The following is a 19515-nucleotide window of genomic DNA, read 5'->3' as shown; positions in this document are numbered from 1 at the left end:
AACATCCCTCTTTGGCTGCCATTTGCATGTGGAGGGACGCACCACAGGAGCCACTTAGGGCTGCTACTAGACTACGCCGTTTGCTCCCACTCTGCGTGTGCGGTGTGTCTTTTGCTGTAGTCAGGTGGTTGCACAGGTGTGGGCTTGTCTGGGGAAGCTCAGTGTGGTCCTACTGCATCTGTCCAAGCTGGCAGCCATGTCCTGTACAGCCTTTGATAAAGAGCTGCGCCTCCGTGGTGCAGGGAGGCCGCTGCGGCTTCCCCCTGCCTAGGCTCTTCCCTGGGGTCTGCAATTCCACATGACCTTCAGACTCAGGTCTGAATTTCTACACACTCAAATATGCTCTTGGAATTTTAATTTAAATTACATTAAATCTATTTATTAATAAAAGAAAAACTGTCATTTTTATATTAACAAATATGGATGTTTCCTTTTGTAAGTAGGACTTTTCTAAAAAAAAAAATCATAATTATTTTCAAACTGTCTGTGAAGGACCCGCTTTGGTTTGGGTTTTTGTATTTCTAATCTAATGTGTTCATGAAAGAAAATAAAATGTGGTAATGTTGAGATTTCCATAAAAATTTTATCTCATCATAAACAGTTAACATTTTACCACCTGTGCTTTGTGTTGCACTATCATAAAGGTCATATACATCTTTCATTACATTAATTTCTAGGTATTTGTTTATTTGATGCTATCAGAAAATACATCAATTTAGTATTTTTGTTCTGCATATTTTGTTTCTGATACGCCAAAACATATAAAATTCAATATTATTCTTGCAATATTTATTTACTAATTCTGACTATTTGGACTCCTTTGGATTTCTAAACCCATAAATTATATCATCTGAAACAAAAATTTTGTATTCTCTTTTTAAGCTCCTTTGGGCCTTGTCACTTGTTTTCCTTGCCATATTGCACTGGCTGTGATCCACTTTGCATTGAGTTTGCATTGAGTTTGCTGCATGGTTGTAGATAGGTGTATTCCTGCTGTTGCCAAGGACAACCTTTCTCAGAGATCTCCTTGTCTATGTTAGGCTGTCTGCTCTGCTCTGACCCATGTTGATGCAGAAATTTTGAGTTTCAGAGGTCTCAGCCTATGGGAAGCCAGCTCCATTGCTCTGGTCATGATGTGAGAAAAACTATCATGGAAGAAGGGTAGTTTGCAAGAAGCCTCTAAACCCATAGCTTCTATGAAGCAGAAAGAAAGGAGGACCAAGTGGCAAAATATAAACTCCAAGTACATGCCCGCAGGGACCTCCTTCTTCCAGACACGCACATTCTCCATTTACCAACCAATGCAGCACTTCTTCCAAATTATGAATCCACCCAATGGTGCCATAATCCATGAATAAATCCAAACTCATAATGTGATCATTTCACCTCTGATTATTCCCACATTGACTCACTTCAGCTTTTGAGGTACACTGAACTCCAAAATTTTACATGCCACCCATGATCCCCCAAAGCTATTAACATCTCACCCTGGAAAATGTGTGCAGTATATTTACAGTAGATGCCCAAATCTAAATAGTTTTAGCACTGCTCCAAACTGCAAGTTCAGAGTCTCTTCTGGGACTCAAATTAGACTTTTGGTTTTCAGACCTTGTAGGAATCAAAATCAACTCATGTATAACTAAGGTACAGTGGCACAGAGTAGGTATTTGCATTCCAAAGGGAGAAATAGACACGCAGAAAGTAAAGCTGGCTATGATCAAAACCTAAATGTAGCTGGGCTAACAACACCTCTTTCCCCATGCTCAGCATCTGGGCACATGTTGTGGACAGTGGGCTCCAAAGGACTTGGGCAGCCTTGACCCATGTCCTCTCACATAGGCTAACTGTATCCTTAGCCAGAAATCTCCTGACATATAGTCCACATTGCCACCATCTCTTAGTCCCAGGGGTCACTACTGAAGATTTAACTTCCTTCCACAACTACACACATGACCCTCTCAGGGCCTACTTACATGAATTCTCACTTTGTTACACTTTGACCTTCCTGGCCGACCTTTGCAATCCTATGGAAGCCTTTATGACCATCTAACTCCAGGATTCTGCATTCCTGCAGAACCAGCACCACATGCTTGAAGCCACTGTCTGCCCCCATCTCAAGCAGTAGCCAAGCCTCTGAGGAACATGGAAGGGGCGAGTTTTGTGTGGCTGAGTGAGCATGGAGAACAAACTTCCTAGTAGTTTCTCTTCTCAATGGAATTTGTATATTCATACCTTGTGAACATGATTTGTGAATCTGGCCAATTCCTGAAATGACCTTAAGCCACTTCTCTACTGTGTCTGTGTAATTTTTTAGAATCTCTTTGGTGACTGTAATGCATTAACAACCACAATTTCTGAGGCCCAGAATTACTCCCCCTTTTCTGACCAAAATGCAAGCTTACACTCTTCCTTGTGCTCCACATTCTCCCAGTAAACATGAATAAAAGCTGCTAGAAACATCGATATCATTGCTTGAATGCTGTGCTTCCTTGACATTTCCTCCATCAGAGTAATGAGTATATCACCTCTAAATTTAGCCACAGGAATGTGATAGGACATAAGCATAAAGTAGACAACATCTTTGCCAGAATGTAACATAAATGTCTTCTACTCCCTTTTCCAGCAGAATCCTCCTCCTGTGCAAACTCATGAGCACAGTATTTCCTAGCAACAATCCTATCAGCATTGTTGTTTAGAGCTTCCACCAGAATCACATAAGTTCATTAACAATGTTCAAATCTTTTCCAGCATACATCTCTAAACTATTCAAAGTATCTATCCCAATTATCAAAGTCCCCACAAGTTTCTGAACGAAATATTTAGGCAAGTCACTGCAAACAACTCACCTGTTGACACCTATTTCTATTCTAGGTGGCTTTTTTTGTCTGTATGAAAGAGATGACTAGAATAATTAGAGGAGGAAAAATTTATCTTTCTTGGATTCAAAGGTAATTCATAGTCAGCTGTGTTCCTAACTCTGGGCACAATATGAGGCCAAACATCCTGTCAGAAGAGTGTTGTTTAAGAAAGCAGCTCAGGCATGGCCACTTGGAAGCACAGAGGCGGCAATTCACCAGGCACAAAATGGAAACCCCCATGCACGTTCACATGGAACTACTTCTTCTAGCCAATACCTACCAGCTTATACTGGTCTCTCATTTAATCCTATGCATGCATTAAAGCTCCTGTAACTCTATCTTTTCACCTTAAATATTTCTTGCATTGTCTCACACAGGAGCTTGTGTGGGACACCTCATATTGAACACTTTAACACTTTATAGTGTCCTGTTCAAATATGATTTGTCCTGTATTGCAAAAAGCCCATTGAAACCATGCTGAGAGCAATAAGAATGGTCCCTTGAGTGAAACTATAGGAGGCCAGACTAATGGAAATATTTTGAATAAAATGTGTCCTTTCACAAGTGATGGTTTGTTTTTGCTTTTTTGCTGGAATCTTGTGTCACTCTATATCCAAAAGCAAAGAGAGTTCAGCATCCCTGTGTTTGCCAACTAAGATAAATGAAAAAGACAAAGTTCTGACCTGGCACTGATATGGGTTATTTCCACTATGGACCAGTACAGGGACATGCTCCATGGGCCCTATTGCATGGTGTCTGTTGTCCCTGCTGCATGCTGCATCACTGACACCCCCTCACAGCTCTGATCTCTACTGGGACTGCACTGCAGTGACCTACATATTCTGCCCTCAGGGAGCATGAATGAGAGAAGGCAGGCTGAGGACCTTGAACTATACTACAGAGCAATAGTGACCCAAACAGCATGGCATTGGCATCAAAATCGCCTCATACATCAATGGTACAGAATAAAAGACACAGGGAGTAACCCACATAATTACAGCTATCTTATATGAGACCAAGGCACCAAAAATGAACATTGGAGAAAAGATAGCCTCTTTGACAAATGGTGCTGTGAAAATTGGAAATCCATATGCCACAAAATGACATTGAACCCCTATCTCTCACCATGAAGAAAACTCAATGCAAAGTGGATCAAAATTAAACAGAGACTGTATCTACTAGAAGAAAAAGTAGGCAGAATTCTCCATCATGTTGGATTAAGCCCCAGCTTCCCTCATAAGACACTTATAGTGGAACAATTAAAATCAAATAAAAGGGATGGATTAAACTAAAAATATTCTCAGCAAAGGAAACAATCAGCAAGGTGAATAGAGAACCTCCATTTTGGGATCAAATTTTTAACAGTCACACATCAGATAGAGCCCTAAACTCTAGGATATATAGAGAACCCAAAAAACTAAACACCACAAAACCAAATAGCCCAATCAACAAATGGGCTAAGGAACTGAGAAGACACCTCTCAGAAGATGATATACAATCAATCAACACATGTATTTTAAAAAGCTCTACATCTTTACCAATTAGAGAAATGCAAATCAAAACTACTCTAAGATCTCATCTCACTCCAATCAGAATGGCAGCTATTAAGAATACAAACAACAATAGGTGTTGGCAAGGATGTGGGGAAAAAGGCACATTCATACATTGTTCATGGGACTCCCAATTGGTGTAGCCAATATGGAAAGCAATATGGAGAATCCTTGGGAAAATGGGAATGAAATCACCATTTGATCCAGCTCTCCCACTCCTTGGTCTATGCCCAAAGGACTTAAAAGCATCATACTATAGGGACAGAGCCACAACAGCTATTGTGAATTCTGCTGTTTCTAGTAGCAGAATTCACAATAGCTAAACTGTGGAACCAACTCAAATGCCTGTCAGTAGATGAATAGATAAAGAAAATATGGTATATGTACACAATGGAATACTACTCAACAACAAAAGAGAACAAAATCATGGCATTTTCAGGTGAATGGGTGGAGTTGGAGAATATAATGGTAAGTGAAGTTAGAAAATCCCCCAAAACCAAATGCAAAATATATTCTCTGATATAAGGAGGCTGATTCATAGTGGAATTTGGAGGGGGAGCATGGGAGGATTAGATGAACTCAAGATTGGGCAGAGGGGTGGGAGGGGAAGAGAGGGAGCCTAAGAGTAAAAAAGATGGCATAACGAGATGGATATCATTACCCTAAGTACATGTATGAAAACACGAATGGTGTGGATATACTTTGTATACAACCAGAGATATGAAAAAATGTGCTCTCTATATATGTGTGATATGAGCTGTAATGCATTCTGCTGTCATGTATAAAAATTAGAATAAAAATAAAATAAAACCTGAAAAGTAATCAAACAAAAAATACCTTCAATTGACCCCAAGTTTATTCAGAACAAGGTCAATGGCATTATGGCAAGCATTTACAGAGTGGCCTCTTTCTACTCCTTGTTTATGTTTCTACCTCTAGTTTTGCATTTTCTCCTCCTTTAACATGTGTTATCAAATAGTATTTTGTTATCTTTTAAGCAACCTGAAATATTAGGGGGATGAGATGACAGATAAATGTAATGTTTTTGAGAAATACAAAGCTGCTCTACTCCAGCTTCTTCAATATAGAGAATGTGAAGCAAAGCAAAGCATAGTGTACAGAGTCATGGAAACCAGCACCTCAGGGTTCTCATGAGGACACACATCATGGAACAGTTTCATGGTCAAAGTCATGGTGCTATCAAACTGTTGACAACTTACATAACTTCATTGCTGCCCTGTTTCTGGCCTGGTCACGTTTCCTCCTGTAAAGCCCAATTCTGCTTTCTACGTAAACACAACATGCACTCGTTCTTACATCAGTTCCAATCCACTGTGATTTACGCTTTATAGTCATTTTAGATGTTTTCTTTTCATTCTGAAGGATTTTCAAACTTAAGAATTCCATAAGACTGTTAAGAGAATTTTTATAAGGCCTTTCCTAATTGATCTAACCAATCTTATTGAATCAATCTTGTTGAGCAACAGCTTTTAAAGATTTTAACATATCATTAATGGCGGAGACAGGTCTATATTATAATAGTTGAAATATTCATCTATGCATGTGAATTATTGAAGTCAGGGTATTTGAAAATGAATGCCAAACTTTTCTTCATAGTGGGGGAGGGAAGACCACTGAAATTGCCTGGACATGAGAGTTATTTTGAATTTCTAGAAGAGGTCACAGACTTTTCACATTTTGCCACATGTACTTTATCTTGCCTCTTTCCCTAATTAACCTTTCTAAGCAGTTTGAGAAGTGTATTTGTGTCTCATACCCCTGGACACTTAATGCCTTTACTCTGCTATGAATTGTCTAGGATAGCACATCCTCTCCCATAACCCTGGAATATTCCTACATTCAGGAAACTAACATTGACATAATACTCTCCTCTAGTCTATAGCCTAATTTGGTAGTTGCCTGTTGTCTTAATCCATGCTTGATTTAAGTCCAGGCTCCCACAGTTTATACACTTATCACATCTATTTAGTCTCCTTTATAGTTGTAGAAAATTTTCAATTTGCTTACTTCTGAAATTTAGAGACAAAGACTGTGGCATTTCTCTCTCTGTGTGTGTGTGTGTGTGTGTGTGTGTGTGTGCGTGTGCGCATGTACACATATGTGCTGCTTCAATGGTGATAACATCTTCAGCTATTATGTCTAAAGCCAACATTTGCAAAGCACATTTTACCTCAAAAGCAACATTGGGAAGACATTGCAAGCAGAAATCAGATCCAAAATATGTGGTACCAGGCCTACAATATACAAATAGCTGTCGACGTGTCTGCCATGCTTACCAAATTGTGTCAGTCTAAGAACTTGGCAGGCAGGAGGTGACTAGAACATGACAGCCTTTGAAGGAGGGGTCGTATCCATGGCCTCTTCACTGGCAGCCTGGGAGGTTGGTGGTGCAGATGCCCTCTGTGCCAGGATGGAGGACGGTGAGTGGTCCTTCACTGGCAGCATGGTAACCATGGGGGCATTGGGAAGAAGGGCTCTTTGCTGTCCAGGAGGGTTCCCAGATGCAGGCTGAGGGGTGGATGGTGGGACAATAGAATGGGACATATTGGGGTTGGGTTGGGAGAACTGAAGGGTTGGGGGGCCGGGGAGGACTGGTCCCTTTGCTGGCTGCCTATGATGCCTATGGCCATGGACACTGCATTGTGGGCCAGAGCTGTCACTGGACACAAAAGATTTGAAAATGACCACAATGAAAGGGGCGGTAGTGTCCATGGCCTTGTCTTCAGGCAGCACAGCGGGATTCTGGGAAAGGTGAGCCGATGACATGGCAATGAGGGTTGGAGGGGCGGAGTGTTGGCCCTGGGTATTGGGGTTGTGGGTGGAAGGGACAGGAGTGGGTCTTAGGAAGGAATGAGGAGAAGAAGGAAGAGGGGCAGCAGGAGGAGCAGCCAAAGGAAAGGGAACATGAGGAGGAGGAGGAAGAAGAGGAGGAGGAGGAGGAGGAAGAAGAGGAGGAGGAGGAGGAAAAGGAGATGGAGGAGGAGGAGGAGAGGGAATAGGGAGAGGGTAAGGAGGGAGAGGAGGAGGAGGAGGATAAAAAGAAGAAAGGAGGAGAATCAATACACATGGGGGTTGGGGATTCAGTTCTGGAAGAGGTAGGATTGGAAGGGAAAGGGACCTGGGTATGAGGTGTGGGGAGGTGGGAACTGGGAGGTATCACAGGTCTTGACAGTTGTGTGGTTGGGTGAAACACATTAGGGGTAACTCCAACTTGGGGACTGGGGCTGAAGGGAGAAGGAGGTTTAGTGGGAAGAGGCAGAGGAATGGAAGTTGGGATTTTTCCCTCATCTTTATTACATGAGGGGGAAGGTGGAGGAATGAGTAGGTTCAGGGGCCCAGCAGGCTGGAATTCCAACTGCCTGCTAGCAAGGATGGTTGCTATGGGAAAGGGGTCAGTGGGTGGGGGGAGGGGGCCTGCATTCCAGGAAGGGCCTGCAGGTGGGGAGGATGAATGGACAGTGGTGGTGCAGTACTCCAGATCCTCTCTTCTGCCCTGTGAGACTTCCGCCTCAGGCTCCACTTTGTTACTTTTGGCACTCTGAATCCTCCTCAGGGTGCCTTTTGTACATAAAAGTGGCCACTTTGCAGGTGGGGGCAGCCCATCCTGATGCCAGGCAATCAGTGATGGCAGGGCCACTGGCATGAGCTGTTTTCTTTTATTTGGCCTCCTGGAAGCAGCAGTTAGTGAGGGCCAACTCTGGGATAGAACACAGGTTTGGCTTTAGGCCCTGCTCTCCCTGGATGGATGCTTGGGAGGCTGGAGAGGTGGGCAGATCCAGTTCACCTACAAGCTCCTGGGCCCACTTGTCCAGTGTTAAGCAGCCCTCAGCTTTAAGCAGGACAAGCACTCCTTGAGCAGGGCAGTGGGAGCTACAGGTGACAGGGCTCCCATATGTCAAGTTCTTGGGAGACACCTGGGCCCTCTCTGGAATACTGTTTCTCTCTGTGGGCCACGAACTGGGCTCTAGGGCACTGAGGTCTCCCTGAGTGTCGTACTCCTCCTCCTCCTCCTCCTCCTCCTCCTCCTCCTCCAGCTTCTCCTCCTCCCCCTCCTCCTCTTTCTCCAGCTTCTCCTCCTCCCCCTCCTCCTCCTTCTCCTCCTCCCCCTCCTCCTCCCCCTCCTCCTCCTTCACCTCCTTCACCTCCTCCTCCTCCTGGTGGATCTTGCCTTCTTCGAGCTGTTTCTGGGCCCTGAGCTCAGCATCCTTAGATGCACCAATAGGGCATCGAGCAGCTGTCATGGGCCCCTCAGCTTGGTGGATGAGCTGAGGAACTAAAGACAGGAGGAGTGGTCTGCGCCCAGGAGGGGGGATCCTTACTGCTGTTTAGGGTCCGAACATCTGCGAGTTCTTCCAGGATAGCACTTTTTTTTGCGGAAGGACCCCCAGAACACCGGCAGCAGGATCCCCCGACAGAGGAGCAGGCCTCTGTCCCTGCCAGCAGCAGGAGGCCCCTGAGGTCGGGGATCCTAGAAGAAACTCCTGCTGGCAGGGCTGAGGGGAGAGGCAGGTGCAGCGGGGTGGTCCCTGTGAGGAGAGGGAGCCTCACGGGCAAGGCGGAGGGGAGTCTGACAGCCCAAGAGAGCCCTGTAGCGTGGCCTGCAACCGCACTTGGTCAAAACACTGCCCATTGAGGGCACCTTTGGCTCGTCACTAGGCAGAAGTCCACACTAGTCCAATGCTAGTCAGCACAGAGCAGCTTGGCTGAGAAGCCAGCTCCTCCTTGGACCAAAGGCTGAACTGGAGTTTAGCCTTTGTGTGGCTGGAACGCTTGACGCAGAAAGGACTTGAGCCAAGACAGTTGGTCAAAGGAAAGCTCCAGTGTGAAGAGACCCCCACCCCCAATTGGTCTGAGCTCAGGCTTCTCCCGACTCTGTGCTGCTTCTTCTCCCACACCCAGCATACAGTTATCCTCACTCTCCAGAGGGTCATTCTGAGGCTGCTTTCCTTTGGGTTACTTAGGAAGTCCTTCTACTTGGCTCCAAAAATATCTCCACAGTTCTACTGGACATGACTGTAGCCAGCCAGAGTCAAACCACCATCAGTTGCCCCCAAATAGCTCTAGTCAATTTTTCCTCTATACTTTCCACCATACTATCAATTTAGAGAACCATTACAGTGGTCCCTGCAACTGTCCCACAGGATCCTTGAGCCAGTAATGGTGCCTGACTCTGGTATTATTTCAGGTAAAATATGTATATTTTGTTTGGGAGGAGTTCCCTCTCATCCTGACCAAAGCACATACACATCCTTCTCTCTATACCATATTGAAGGTGTGCAGTGTTATTCCTGTTGCCTAGCGTTGCATTTTCCAGAGATCTCAGTCCATGTTTGGCTGACTGCATTGCTCTGGGGATAAAGTGATGCAGAACATTTAATGTCTCAGAGGTGTCAGTTCATAGGCAGCCAGCTCCATGGCCCTGGGCCAGAGGTGAAGCAGAACAGTAGGATACAAGGACAGTTTGAAAGGCAGCTGCTCACCTCATGGCAGCCACAAAGCAGAGAGTTAAGAAGGAACACCTGGGTTTTAGTCTTGATTTGGTCCCATCTCTTCTTTCTATGTACCAATTTCTCCCTTTTGGAATGGGAGAGGCACCACTTCCAAACTCATTGTATTAGACCAATATTACCCTGTTTCCAAAACCAGGCAAAGACACAACAAAGAAAGAAAATTTTAGATCAATATCTCTAATGAATACAGATGCAAAATTCTCTATAAAATTCTGGCAAATCAAATACAAAAACATCAAAAAGATCCTGTACCATGATCAAGTGGGATTAGTCCCAGGTATGCAAGGTTGGTTCAACATATGGAAATCAATAAATGTAATTCATCACATCAACAGACTCAAAGATATGAATCTTATGAAAAAGAATTTGTCAAAATATAGCACTCCTTGATGTTCAAAACACTAGATAAACTAGGGATAAGAGGAACATATGTCAACGTCCTAAAGGCTATCTATATTAAGCCTGAAACCAACACCATTCTAAATGGAGAAAAATTGAAGGCATTCCCTTTTAAAACTGAAACAAGTTGGGAATGCCCTCTTTTACCATTTCTATTCAATGTAGTCCTTGAAATACTCGCCAGAGCAATTAGACAGACAAAATAAATTAAAGAGATACATGTAGGAAAAGACGAACTTAAATTAGCACTATTTGCTGACAGTATAATTCTATACCTAGAAGACCCAAAACGCTCCACCAGAGTACTTCTAGAACTAATAAACAAATTCAAAAAAGAGGCAGGTTATAAAATCAACACCCAGAAATCAAAGGCATTTCTGTGTATCAGTGATGAATCCTCTGAGAAGGAAATGAGGAAAACTACCCCATTTACAGTAACCTCAAAAAAAAAAAAAAAGATACTTGGTAATCAACTTAATGAAAGAGGTGAAACATCTGTAAAATGAAAACTACAGAACCCTAAACAAAGAAATCAAAGAATACCTTAGAAGATGGAAAGATCTACCTTGCTCTTGGATAGGCAGAATTAATATTATCAAAATGAGCATACTTCCAAATGCACTATACAGATTTAATGCAATTCTGATCAAAATCCCAATGGCATTTCTCATAGAAATAGTAAAAGTAATCATGAAATTGATCTGGAAAAATAAGAGACTCAGAATAGATAAAGGAATTCTTAGCAGGAAGAGTGAAGCAGGTGGCATCACTATACCAGACCTTGAACTATTCTACAGAGCAATAGTAACAAAAACAGCATGGTACTGGCACCAAAACAGACTGGTAGACCAATGGTACAGAATATAGGACACAGAGACCAATGCACAAATTATAATTATATTAGACAAAGGCACCAAAAATATGCATTGGAGAAAAGATAGCCTCTTCAACCAATGGTGTTGGAAAAACTGGAAATCCATAGGCAACAAAACAAAATTAAACCCCTGTCTCTCACCATGCACAAAACTCAACTCAAAATGGATCAAGGATTAGGAATACAACCAGAGACCCTGCTTCTAATAGAAGAAAATTAGGCTCTCGTCTCCATCATGTGGGATTACTCCCCAACTTCCTTAATAAGAGCCCTATAGCGCAACAATTAAAATCAAGACTCAATAAATGGAATGGACTCAAACTAAAAAGTTTCTTCTCAGCAAAAGAGACAATCTGTGAGGTGAATTGAGAGCCTACATCCTGGGAGCAAATTTTTACCCCTCACACATAGAGATAGATAGAGCATTAATCTCTGGGGTATATAAAGAACTCAAAAAACTAAGCACCAAAAAAACCCTACAAATATTCCAATCAGCAAATTGGCCAAGGACATAAACAAACACTTCTCAGAAGAGGATAATCCATCAGTCACCAAATATATGAAATAATTTTCACCATCTCTAGCAAATCAAAACTACTCTGAGATACCATCTCAGTTCAGTCACAATGGCAGCTATTATGAAGACAAACAACAATAAGTTTTGTGAGGATGTGGGGGAAAAGGCACACTCATACACTGCTTGTGGGACTTCAAATTGGTGCATCCAATATGGAAAGCAGTATGGAGATTCCTAGGAAATCGGGGAATGGAACCACCATTTGACCCAGCTATCCCTCTCAGTCTATACCCAAAGACTTAAAAACAGGATACTCCAGAGACACAGCCACATCAATGTTTATAGCAGCACAATTCACAATAGCTAAACTGTGGAGCCAACCTAGATGCCCTTCAGTGGATAATGGATAAAAAACAAATGTGGCAAACATACACAATGGAGTTTTACTCAGCAAGAAAGGAGAATAAATTCATGGTATTTGCAGTTCAATGGATAGCATTGGAGAAGACAATGCTAAGTGAAGTTAGCCAATCCCCCAAAACCAAATGCCAAATGTTTTCTCTGATATAAGGAGGCTGACATGTAGTGTGGTAGGGTGGGGGAACTTGGGAAGATTAGATGAATTCTAGTTTGGCCAGAGGGGTAGGAGGGAAAGGGAGGGGACAGGGGATTAGCAAGGATGGTGGAATGTGATAGGCCTCATTATCCAAAGTACATGTATGAAAAAATTAAAAAAAAATCACACTGGGAATTAGATTTGATGGCATCAAATAAAGCAGTAAACAAAAGATGGACTATTGAAACATGATTATTGTATTAGAAAATCTGAAATGAAAGATCACCCTTCCTAGATCCCCAGAAATCCCAAGAACACTCCATAACTTCTATCCAAATTTGCTTCCCTAGAGAGAAAATAAATGTACATTCTCCATAAGAAGATACTCCACTCTTAATACTGTCAGGACAATACATTATTGGCCAGCCTCCAAGCATGCTTCGGAAATTTTGAGGGTTTATATACATTGGTTTGAAAAATACTTCAAAATCCTTTCATATAAGAGGTAGTCAATAAACCATGTTAAACCAACATGTCACTGAATCTGGGGATGGAAAAGAGGCTTCATTCCATGTCTAAACCCTGAAAGTTGCTATGGAAGCTTCTGGAAAGACCCTGTTAGAGGCCAAATTGCATATAAGTGAAAATGTCTTTGAGAGGAAAGGTTTTATTTTCAAACTCTAGAATTCATGATAGAGATCTAAGAATCAAGCCTCTGCTACCTAAATTGTCACAGAGAATTAGTGACAGCCTAAATCCTTGTGATTGTTTCATTTCAACTCTTCAGTTAAAATCCCAGATTATATTGGGATGGCATATTGAGTCCCACAAGCTTTATTTCTCACCACTTTTCAATATGAATGAAGAATTTTAAACATTTCAAACTTCTTGCACAGGAAAACAGTGTTTTTCAGGAATTTTTAAAAGAAATTAAATATTCTGTGCTTAGGAAACATCACTCTTCCCTCATGGTGAGTATCCTAGGGAAAGCCTCCAGCACATCTTTTCCCACTGGGCTACCTGCTTCCAGGCAACATCCCCATTGTATTAGGAATGAGCCCCTTTACTGACCACCTCCCAATAGCTTAGTGCACTCTTGTAACGCAGGGTGATAACCTATCATGGTCTTCTCATGATACTTTATGAGCTGTCCTGGAACTATTAGCACCCCATGTTTCTTAATCTTGACCATTCATGTGGCTCCAGCCAAACTTTGTCCTGCTGTTTCCTCAACTGCAAATAAGTCAAGTTACTTCTGTCCTCAGAGAATTAACATTTTCTATGGCTTCCATTCAGACTGCTCTTACTTCAGAAATGGACTTTTCCCTCAATCTTTTTAGGTCTTGTGTCAAATGTCCACCTGAGTTCTCAGCAATGTCACTGACCAACTTATCAAATGCCCTGTCTCTCCCTTTGTCCATACCTTGCTTAACTATTTTTATAGGACTTATTAGTATCTAACATTAGATTATATCTTTGTTCATTTTCTTTCTTCTTCAGCACAAGCAGCTGATTCATAAGAGGAAAGACAGTTTCTCTGTCCCCAAATGAAGTATTTACTCCTGGAGGAAGAATTCAGCCTCTGTGCAAAGACAGTCAAGCAAAGGAGTCTTGCCAACAGTGCAAGGTGTTTCTGGGAAACTGAGACAGCACATAGCTCTAGCCCCTAGGTCCAGGTTTTATAGAATCCTCTTTGAGGAAACAAGTGAATATAGGTTGTTACACATTGCCTAATGTGAGAAATACACAAATGGGGGAAAGCCAGTTCCTGAAGCAGACCCTTGTTTTTTCACAATAAAAAAAATCAAGGGGTTTCACCACGAACCTCAAAATGCTTTGATTGACTCATGAATAATACTTTCAATTTGTCATTACTTATTTCTATGCTTTTTACAATCATAAAATGCTTTTAAATAGAAAATGAATTTGTGAATATGTGAAAATTATTGATTATCTCTTGAATAGAAGTGGACTTAATGCACTTACATCCCTTAAAAATTTTGAAGCATCCTACTATGTTTCCTAAGGGGACGGGGTTGGATAACTGAAAATAGGACAACCCAGGGTTTATGTAATGATCTAAAGGAAACCCTAAGGTCTGTGCTTCTCCTAGCCCATCATTCTAACATATTATTTCTCAAAAGGGTGATCTATGACCACTGAGCATCCTGAAACTTTTCAGGGAGTCCATAAGATTGCCATGGTAATTTCATGATATCACCAAAGTCTTGTTTACTTCTTTCATTGTTTTTGACATAAGCCTACACTGGCATTCACCAGAGGCTACTTGGTTTGTGAAATGTAGAAGCAGATATGAAAATGTAGGTATCTTCTATTCAGCCAAACGTTAGAGATATTTGCAAATATGAAAAACAATATCACTCTTCTCACTGAATAGTTTTGTCTTGGAAATGCAATTTTGGGGAAGTTTGTGTGGCTTGCACTCTAGTAATTGAACCCAGAACCTCACCCATGCGCAGTATGTGCTCCAAAACTGGGTTTTACCTTTAGCCCCAGAAAATGTACTTGTATTAAAAAAAAAAAAAACATTAGTTGATAGACATATAATGAATATGTCATTGTCATTTTAAATGAACTAATAATTAACAAATTACTGTCATATTTAACAACTTCTGAATTTTAATTTCTAATAAAATAAATATCTATAGATAATCTTCATGTAAGCAAAGATTTGAGTGCTGAATAACTTTTAAAAGCAGAAGGAAGGTCACAAATTTTAAGAACTACTGTTCTAAGACATTAAGCTGTCAACAGATACACTCTTAGTGAATATTTTATAAATTAAACATTAAAACAATGAAGACGTAGTGATACTTTGATAATTTTCATTAGCTGATTAATTTTAATTAGCTATATTTCTCTGGACTCCAAGATAATTGTGATTCATTTTTGTATTCATTATGTCTTCCTCTTTCAACAAAGGTTTTTACTATTTGACATTTGTTTCAGCTTGTCTGTACATACAGTTAAATAAAGTCTTGCAGATATGAAACCATGGAAATCAGTGGAAATTTTTCTGTCCTAGAATTGTGGCAGTGAGCACAGGGTCCTGAACTGAACTGCCTAGATTTATTCAACCCTTGGGTTTCCTTAAATTATTGGTTATATTACTAGTTCAATCAAAATTCCAGTAATATGATTACATAACTTCATACTTACAAAGAATCCAGATTAGCACTAGATACAATTAACAAATGTTAGTTACCCTTATAGCTAACTTCGTAACATTAGCTATCATTATATTCGATACTGAGAATAGCATCAAAATAAGACTGGGAATTCTGGAGGGAAAGGGCTATTAAAAACTTAGGAAGTATTGATGAATCAAAGGAATTAGGAATTGGATAGTAAATTAAATCTTCAAATGAGTCAGTTTTCTTTTCTGAGAAATCCTTTATGTTTTCATCCAAGAGTGAAGTTCCCCTTCTGGTACATGAACTAATAAGAATATAATAAGGCTTCATTATGCAGTTTAAATATATGCCTCAACAAAGAGAACAAAGACTGCATGTTATGAAGACTAGTAATTATAGAAAAGGCAATCTGTTAGCTCCCAAGTATATCATCTCCTAATGACATCGTTTTCCAAGCCGGGACACCATATTTAAAATGATATTGCTAAAGGATAAAAGTCCTGATATAGCATCCTGAGAATCAATGAAAACCAGCCTTATAAAAGACAGTCTGTTGAGACATGTTCTCATTGTTTGCACTAGGACAACAGTAGGAATCATTTTAAATAAAATATCCTAGATCTTACAAAATATTCTTATATCTGCATTGTGACTATGATGACCTGTGAAATGATAGCTTTTGCAATTTCTTTTTTTCATCATGGAAAACTGAACCCAGCGCCTCATGCATGTTAGGTCAGCAATCTACCAATGAGCTATATCCCCAGCACAGGTGATTTTTAATCCTAATCAGTATATGCAGATGTTTATATTGAATATCTCTTCATATTAAAATTAGAGTCACTAAATATATTTTTTGAGTATCGGAATTAGGTCCAATGTAAGAATACACTTTCAAATATCTGGTTTGGCCAATCATGTTTGAGGTGGTGAGTGCCCCACCATTGGCTGCATAAAACAAAAGTCTACATATCTTCATTAGAAAGAAATTTAAAATCTCACAGATTCATTTAATTCTGCTCTTTACTCTTTCCATTAATGTTCACAAACAAATCCACTGCCCTTCTTTTGCCCATGTCAGAAATAAACATTTCATATGCTGAACAACTCTCATTCAATTATTCAACAAGTTGGCTCTCTGAAATTACTCTCCCTAGATACCATTTTCATTCTATGATATTATTCTACTCAAAAAAAGAAAAGAAAAGAAAAGAAAAGAAAAGAAAAGGTCACTGAACCATTAAGTTACTATTTTTGACAAGGGTCTACCCTGTTTGGTCAGGCCACTATGGTCCTACAAATGTCCAAGGTTGAAATTGAAATATCTTGGTTATTTTGTATCATGAGTTCACCCTCTTTGAAAACTGAAACCACAGATTGTGCCTCTCTCTTCTTTTCTCCTCTTATGCCTCTTTTCTGCACCATGTATTGTTTTTCCTTGTAAGAACATGCTTAAAGCATCACAGTGAACTGTAATTTGTTGATTATTTCCTTATTTGAGTCATCTAATAAAACCTCCTATTCTGCTCGCTGGATATGACCTCTTGCATTTAAAACTCTCTCAACCTAACTAGATTGATCCTAAATAGCTGGGTTTGCCTTGATATAGTCATTGTACAACAATGTATCTGTCACTATGTTAGCACATTAAGAATGGAGGATGGATGAAGAGACAGAGAACAAGGGAACAATGACCAAAAAAGTGACTCATCTCCTATGTTAAAACACAGCAAATTACAAGTGCTTATTATTTAAATGAACCTTTGACTCCAAAATATGATATAACCATTAAATTTTCAATTATATCTATGGTCTAATAGACATACTGTTATATAAACTATGATACGTCTAGCACTATCCCCTACAAAACATTTGTATAATAACCACAAATTCCATTTTTAAAATTCAATATTTTAAGTAATGATTTATTTTTTGTCATTTCTACAAATGTTACTACAGGGGGAAATGAGACCCAAAAAGATAAATTGTACAAATTAAACTAGAATCATCTCTCCTATGCTAGACGATGCATTTATAAAGCCACATAAAAATATGAATCATCTTTATCACAATCATTACAAGAATTACTACTAGTAGTCTTGCTTTAAGTAAGAAAATAAATTGCTTTGCCCAAAATTTAATCCAACTATTTCTTTACATAATAACTAAAGTGAGCAGCATTTTAAATGCTAGAGGGCAGCCGAGGACCCTAAACTCTTTGCAGGGAACAATTAACATGTTTATCATTACAAAATTTCTAAATTTTGAGAGTATAATTAGACTAAGTTGCTTTAGAGGCTTGTTTTGATTTACCTGACCTATCAAATTAAGTCAAAAATCAAATAATTTTTGGCAGGGACAAATAATCCCATGCTTAAGAATACCCAGTTTCATAACTCATTAGAGGAGACATTTTTAGGTAGCAGTAAATAACAGAGACACTGTATATATCAGTAATAATACTCATCATAACAAGAGTTTCTATTTTCCAAGGCTCATGACATTTTATCTCTTGGTTTTCTATTTCATAAGAATTAAATTATCTTCTGTTGTTTTCTTGTTTACGTATCTTCTTTTTCTTCATCCAGAGAACTGCCTTTTGGATATTGTTCTAGTAATTTACACTTTGTGTGCTTTTGAGGAAGATTCAGGAAAAGGAAACAAAACACACACAAAATTCCTTTCCTTTTTTGATATCTGTAAAATGTTGTTAGAGGAGACATATTTATTTTAAAATTAAATCTTGGGATTATAGAAGTTCATTCACCAATGTTGCGGATTTATCTCAGTAACATATAATAGTAACTTGGACTCAAAAAACCACAAGGCTTGAAAAAGTATGAAGAAGCACGAGGTTGATAATTCTTTAACTGTTAAATTTTAAAAATTTAGATATATGCAGCATTTTTAAGTCTATCATCTAAAAGTAAATCTAATGCTAGTAAGTGACATATGTAAGAGAGGTCTTCCAAGTCTTTCAAGAAAAACCTATGGTTTCATTTTCTACTGGAAAAGAAAACGTTAGACTATGCCATTTGTGCATAATTGGCTCTGCTATCAGTCTTTTCCTATTTGACACAAATTCCATAGTATCACTTTATAACCTATTATTAAAACCCATCAATTTGTGTCAATCCTTTGCTTTAAAATAAGCCAGCTCTTTAAGTACAGAATACATTTTTATAATAGCAATAATACCCTTCTTATCCTGACCTTAACTAGCTTTAAGTGCCTTGTTTACTTTCCCAATCCTATGGAGGTTGGCCTGAATAAACTCTTTATTCTCATACTCAGCATGCCTCACCTTGCCTTTCAGTTTGACACATCCATCAAAGCCTGGATGATAGTTAATCTTGGATGTCAACTTGACTCAATTGAGAGATGCCTAAAGATTGGTAAAGCACCGTTTTGGGTGCTTATCTGAGGGTGTATCCAGAGAAGATTGTCATGGGGAGCAGCAAACTCTGTGCAAAGCCCCCCCACACACACAGTGTATGGCACTATTCAGTGGGCTGGGAGCCTGGATGGAACAAAAAGCAGAAGAGGAGGAAACAGACTAGAGAGCATTTGTTGTGTGTTGCTGCTGCTGTGGTCCATGGATGGACATCAGATTCCAGATTCTTCAGCCTTTGAATGCAGACTTGCCCTAGTGACTTTCCAAGGAGGTTCCAAGTCTTCAGTCTCAAACTGAGGCTGCATCACTCATTCCTCTTGTTTTGAGACTCCAGCTTCTTGGCCTGGAAGCTACTGGGTCCTCTGGCTTTGCAGTCCACAGATGGCTACTGGGGACTATCCACAATCATAGGAGGCATCTAATAAATCCCATTTTCTAATACTACAGCTCAATATAAATACAACTTCCTCTGTGAAATCATTACCTACTTCAAGGAGGAGTAGATTATTTCCTCCCTATTTTCTAAACAGATATTTATTCATAAATATTATATCAGGCATCAAATTAGTTTATAAAAATTACACAAAAAATAATGTGGTATATTGATGATAAATTACCATCTAGATTTGGACCCTGTGACCTCACAGGTTTTTACATCAGATGATGGATATGTAAGTCCCC

The sequence above is a fragment of the Ictidomys tridecemlineatus genome, unplaced genomic scaffold, assembly GCF_052094955.1.
Source record: "Ictidomys tridecemlineatus isolate mIctTri1 unplaced genomic scaffold, mIctTri1.hap1 Scaffold_75, whole genome shotgun sequence".
Taxonomy (NCBI): Eukaryota; Metazoa; Chordata; class Mammalia; order Rodentia; family Sciuridae; genus Ictidomys; species Ictidomys tridecemlineatus.
This window is presented reverse-complemented; position numbering follows the sequence as displayed.